Raw genomic sequence first — 6,991 nt, forward strand, 5'->3', positions numbered from 1 at the left:
ACTATAATATCACAGTTCACCAGAGTCTCTTGTGACACCTCAGGACTGGGAATGGTAGCTTCAGATCCTGGAGCAGTTTGGAGTTGCAGTTCAGAATCTGCTCAGGAATGACATGAAAGTACTGAGCATAACACCACCCAGTTATTTATCACAAACACTTTCCTGGCATGTTAGTGAGAGTATAGAATAGTGCAGGGAAATATGTGGATCTTCTGCATCCAACACAGTAGTGCAGTACAACAGCCACTTTGGACAGGAAAGGAGGATCCATTCTCTAATCTCCTAATGTTTGATGCCCTGCTGTAAATTATGAAATGGCACCACACCATTTCTGCTGCATTCACAGATGTGCTGGAAGGAGAGAAAAGAGATAGGGCCCCAAATTCAATTGGTAGGGTTCTTTTCCCTTCTTTTGGGGCCAAGCCTTTAGAATGTAGAAAAACTGGCTGGTCCCTACATTAATAAAAGCCTTGAAAATGCAAATCTGGAAATTAAAAGACTTGGGAACAAATGTGACAAAGAGCACTGCTACTTGAGACATAAAAAGAGGATCAGAATTCTTAAATTCAAAGCAAATTACCACAATATGTGTGTGGTAGGGGAATTCTGGGAAAAGTTTCACTTTGTTTAATGGCTTTGTTCCATAATTGCATACAGAATTCAACTGTAATGGAAGCATTCTCTGTATGTTTTCATTACTGGTACAGATGAAAGGACATTCATTCCACTTATCCAACTGCATGAAAAACAAAACTTTCACTTTTCAAAATGTGACCAGTCAGTGTATCTACACCAATAGCTTGAAGGCTGGGCACCAAAGTCCTTTTCAGTCTAAATAGGATGAAACATGTATTGCCGTTGACACAGTTGTCGGATTCATGCTGCTGTAAAATCAGATGCTGGCTCAGATTCTCTCTGAGATATTCAGCTGTTATTTACTAGGTCAAGCAACACTCTTCCTGAAGGAACTTACTTATTGAACTTTGTGCAGAAGACTTAGCTGGTAAGTCCTTGATATGTGCTATACCTTAGGCTATATTTTATACTATAGTTTGCATTTCATTGAACCTCAGCTGATGAGAAACGCACACGTTTTGAATTTACAACAATCAGCAGTGCTTATTGCAAACTGTGCAGAAAAGTGCATATAATATGTTTTAAATCTCTTTCTTGCACAATCTTCAGTATATATTTGTTGTATTAGGACATCCAAATTTCCCTTCCGATCGTCTGGAGAAGCGTGAAGAACAGTGGAGCAGGCCACATTCAATAGGAAATTGCTATACATTAAGCTGTAATCACAAATAATCATGCTTATATCTAAATTTTCCCTGACAGTGTGATTTTAAAGATACAGTGAAAAGAGTGTCTAGTGGTTTAAGCCGTTTTTAATCCTTTCAGATCCCAGTCCCAGGCAGGTTAAGGAGTTAAAAGAAGACTTTTATAATTATATGCTTAGAAACAGCTAAATGCAGACTGGTATTAGGCTACCATATCACTGTAGATGTTACTGCATAATCTTCCTGCCTAAAATGATTCTGCCTAGCTTTCCTTTTCTGTATCAAAGTGACATCTTTAGCTCCACCATAAACCTCCAACATAAACAACCAAAGCTGCTGTACATGCATCTGGAGACTGATTTTGAGGAATATTTTTAGAACTTGTCCAAAGGCTAACCAGACAGACTCAGAGTTGCCAAGGGGGTAGAAAAAAAATAGTAAGAAGAAAATGGCAGAATATTTTTGGTAAAACATAATTTGATTGAAGATGCTAAACCCATCCTAGTTTAATATCACCAACCTGAGGAGCTCTAAATGACCTTGGGAAGCTTGCTTGGAAAGGCCTTTTTACTCCTAATTATAAAATTATGAGAATGCAATTTGGTATTCTGAAGGAAAAAAAAGGAACTGGATGAGATTAATCAGTAGCTGGAATTTCAGCAGAAGGTGTGTGCCTGGAGAGACTTGCTTGGCTATGAAAATGTTGTTCTGCTACAGAAAGAAGCAGCTTTGACTTGGAGCAGAAAGTCCAGAGAGCTGCACCAGGGTCTCTCCTGCCACTTTTCATCAAAGCAAAGAAACACTGAAGACACAGCACAGACACACCTAGCTCTGCCAGAGAACCAACAATAAGCTGTGCAGAGAAACCTCACAGTTGCTCTATGGTTCCCTCAAATGAGTTCCAAGCATATACAGAAGCGGCAGGTTTTTTGTTTTTTCCCCTTACATTTGATTTGCTGTAAGGTACTTTTTATGTCCTTTAACCACCAGTCATAGCAGGCTGCTTTAGTGACTTCCATATCAGTGCAATTTTGCTTCATAACCAGTGGAAGGTTTGGGGTTTTTTTTTTCCCAGAGATCACTGACATTAATTTAAAATCCTGCCATAAACTGCAAACTGTGTCTTTCCAAAAATACATGCAGTTATCGCATCTTGAACAGGTTGACCAGGTACATGAATTAAAAATTACTTCATCTGCATATTGAAAATAGCTGTTTAAATGAGCTGGCATAATGTGCAATGGGAACATGGTAGGAAGGCAGGGACAAAGAGGCACCATAAGCACAACTGAAAAGCTGTATATGATTCTGCTGATATAAACCAGGCACAGGAGTCAACAAAACTTCCTTCTGCATCCTTAAGAAATCATACATACATTAAAAGAGATCTAAGAACCATTAGGATTTCTTACCCTCTTTCCTGCATCCCATGGCTAGTAGCCAGTGTGAGACAAATCAAATTATGTTACCAGGACCACAAACTTGTTCAGCTCCTCTCCCACATCATTCGGTGAACCCTTTTTTCTCTCCCTCCCTCTTCATGCTGGTTCAAGTTAGGAGATCATGTCTTCTCTTCTGTTAAAATGCAGCTGTATCCTTTAAAGTGTTTAGCATCGAATCAATTCTTACCTTTCTTGCCCAGAGAAAGGAAATACTGATCACTGCCTTCATTTTATAGTGAGATTGCAAACAAGGCAAATCTAAATCTAAACCATGAAGTCCAAACATGCAGACTGACAGTATTAAATGCCTGTGATTTACTACATTACTGATATCATTGCTCTCTTCCCCCCTTAACCCAGGAATAAACTCCAGGAATGCTGATAGCTAATATTTTTCTGAGGACTATTCATTGTAGCACTGTGTAGCACCCTGGAAAAGTATGTGTCAGAGCTCCTTTTTTAACTATTACACATGAAGAACAGTAGGTTAATATTTATACCCACACTATGGTGGCAGCAGCAGAGATCTCAAAATGGTCCAAGAGTTCTGGACCTAAAAGGAACAGGATTCTGCATGATTCTATTTATGCAATGGATTGTTTTGTTTCTATTTTACACTTGCTAAAAATAATGTATAAAACTATGAAGAAAACTGTTGAGTTTGTAAATTAAAATATTCAAACATGAAGAAATACCTGAATGGATTTTATGATTAACTTTTCCTTCTGTATAGCACAAGACAGGACACTTATCTGATAATCCTTTTATCAATCACAAAACATCTTTGGAAGCAATATATATTTTTCCCTCAGAAGATGTAATCTATCACCTCCCTTATTCCAATGAGCACAAACTTACCCACTTTAAAGTGATTTGTTTCTATGCAGATTTCCCAGGCACTGGCTCTCACTATGCTATTATCTGCTAAATTAAGGAGCCTGGGACAAACTGGGATCAAGTAATTTCTTAACCTTCTCTTGGGTTAGCTTCTTAAATTCCCTCACCCTGGGGCAGATTTCCAGAATATATATATACACACACATAACTTCTTTCCTGAATCCTTTAAAATCTTCCCATGTAAACTTATTCTTTCTGTCCTGTGCATAGGAATTATGTCAGTATCTTTACTTTGCCTTACCAAACTTACATTGGACCAACAGCTAGTAGGCTAAGAGTTCTCATCTCATCTCATCTCATCTCATCTCATCTCATCTCATCTCATCTCATCTCATCTCATCTCATCTCTCCTTGATTGCTTTGAACTAATCTTTATCCTACAAGGATATTAAAATTGAATAAAATTTCATACTGTCTAACTCTGCCCAGTTTCTTGTCAGATAAACAGCTTGCTTTACCCATAGGAGTAATGAGGAAAATAAGGAATTATTTTATATTTTAGAATCTGTCTCCTTCCCTGATTTCCATCAATGGATAGACAGATCTCTTGTGTGAATTTGTCGCAGGCTGGCAAGTTTAATAGTGATGCCTATATATCTAGGATTTTAAAACATTTACACTGTGCCAAAAGGAATTCTGCAGAACACAGATACAGAGTGAGTCATGGTAAAGTTAATACCAAATACCGACCCTCCTTTCGGGAAATTTAAAAATATCCATGTATCAGTGGATACCTTTTCAGGTGCAGTCGTTGCTTCAGTACACACAGGTGAGACAGCCAGTCATGCCTATCAGCATGTTTTGCAAGCATTTGCTTCGTTAGGCACCCCTGAGCTGAGCTTCTGGGGCATGCTGGGAGGTGGGGCTGACACCAGAACACAGAGCCCACGCGCGCGGACGCACTGCTCCTGCACGCTGCAGGTCACGTACAGGATGCACTGTGCAGCACAGGCACGCCTACACTGCTTCAAACCCAGCTGTCAAACAAAGCTGGAAGACTATGCAGGGATTACATTCCCATCTGTCAAAAGAAAGATGTTTCCCTTATGTTAAATGGTTTGCTCAAGAGGGAATGACCTTTCTTCCCCCTCTTAGGATACACGTTAGCTTTTTCAGAGTCTACGCTATGTACTTGAGTCACAACAGTCTCTTGGCAAGTGATGGAGCCAGAATGAGCATCCAACAAAACAGCTTCAAGGATATATAAATATTAATTTGTTGCAATTGGTCTTTCAAGAAAATGTTGCAACAGTCTTAACTCTGTGGTTATTCTATGGCTGCAGTGATGAGATTGTGTAGGCACAAAGGAGCCAGTTGCAGATCTGTTGCAAGACTGGAAAATTTGGAAAAAAAACCTCTGAGAAGAAGGGCTTAAGAGTTTAGTGATGTATTGGCACATCATACTTTTAATGGCTGACAAAAAAAAAAAAACCAAAAAACAAAACCAACACCCAAAAGAAATAACAAAACAAATCCAAATCCAAAAGCAAAACCAAAACAAAAAAATCCCACTAATATAGGTCTATTCAATATATCTTTAAGTTCTTCACTTTCATTGTAACAATTTTTTTGTGTATTCAGTTTATTCTTTTATGTTATGCTTGTGACTCCCCAATGCTCTATAGTACTATATTCAATATTTGGTTTGAAAAATCCCACAAACAGAAAAAATATTGAAAAATATTTGAAAGTAATTGTTCATGCTTTATGAACAGAAGGTAGTATGTTCACGTACCTTGGGGTTCAGCTTCTCAAATGCTAAGTTAATGTCTCTTTTGAGGTCTGTATTTAAAGATATGCTTAAGAAACTGCTTCCACTGAGAGTAACTGGACTAAGATTTATGTTTAAAGTTAAACCTGGACAACTGTCTCAAACAAGGATTCCTTTTTAATGGCAGCCTAACACTCAGACAAGTCCAATGATTAGTAACTATTTTTGTAGTGGTGTTAGTGTGAGAATCAGGGCCTTAATCTGCATTGCTCTGAACACTGCAAAAAATAGTAAGTGGATGTGCAGACACAGAACTGATCAATCAGAATAAATGAATTTTATAAGTACAGATTTACTGAAGGATAAAAAAAGGAAAGGGATAAACAAAGGGATTTTTTCTGCTTTCTCCCCACCTTTCCATTAGCACCCAATAGTGAAAAATGCCCATTTCCATCAGTCAGTGCAATCACAGCTGCCTTGCCTGCACACTCCTACGAGATAGACTGCACCATCCTTCACCCCTCACGACACCTACATTTACAGTCTGCAATACCTGCAAGCCTTTAAGATGACTCCTTTTAATGGTTTCCTCAAATACACTGCTCTTAACCCCCAAAAAAGGTTCATGCTTGAACACTGCAGGTTTGTTTGGAAGAATTTACTTTTGATTTCAAGTAAAAGTACATTCTGGGGACTTCCAGGATATATACTGCTTCTATCAAGGAATGGAAACATTATAGATGCCCCCCAGCTTACTGGCAAAGACAGGACGTTCTGACAAAACAGCACATTTTTTTGGGAACTAAGAATTTAATTTAAAATCTCCTTCTTTGATGGCACTCATTCTTTGGCATTTACATTTCCAATGTTTATACTGATGTCTTAAGAACACTTAAGTAGAATATTTATTTGCAAATAAAGTTTCATAACTTGGCAGACTCAGGTTGTCTTTATAAATATAAGAACTATAAATCCTTTTTCATATAAACATATGTATTATTTCTTACCAAAAGTGTGTGACAGCCATGAAGTTTAATTATTCTCAATCTATAAACCTGCATGAGAGAGCTCATCCAACATAATGAGTTTGCACAGGCATAATTAAAAATATACATCTCCAGTAAAGGTAAATAATTAAATAAAAAGTATGAAAAAGCAGTGACTTGCCAGGAAAATTATAATTGTACTGTATGTTAGAATAACCCATAGGTTCAGTTGAATGCAGTTGTGGCGGAAAATTACAGGAAACGTTTTTCATCATTTTCTGCTGAGCTGAAAACTTGCAAAAAGTGAAAAAGACGATGACACCCCAAGTTGTCCTTTTTGCTGGGATGCACACAGCTGAGCAGTGAGGAGGCTGCCAGGGAGATCTGTTCAGTTCCTCCTGTCTGCAAGTATCTGTAGAGATGGTCCAAAGATTTGCAACAGTAATATGGGCGTCTTGCCTTCTGCTCTGAGACACAGAATGAAACCAGAATAAAAATGAAAACAAAATTTAAAAAAAACAGTGTATTTTTCCAAATGACGACTGCATATGCCACATCAACTGCCCCACTGACGGCAGTGGGGATCACTGCAGAAGCGACACTACTTACCGAGAAAGAGCTCAGTACTGGTTTAGCCAGATGACTTAACTTTTTGGATAGCTCATCAGCACAAGA

Source organism: Corvus cornix, chromosome 2 (genome assembly GCF_000738735.6).
Source record: "Corvus cornix cornix isolate S_Up_H32 chromosome 2, ASM73873v5, whole genome shotgun sequence".
Taxonomy (NCBI): Eukaryota; Metazoa; Chordata; class Aves; order Passeriformes; family Corvidae; genus Corvus; species Corvus cornix.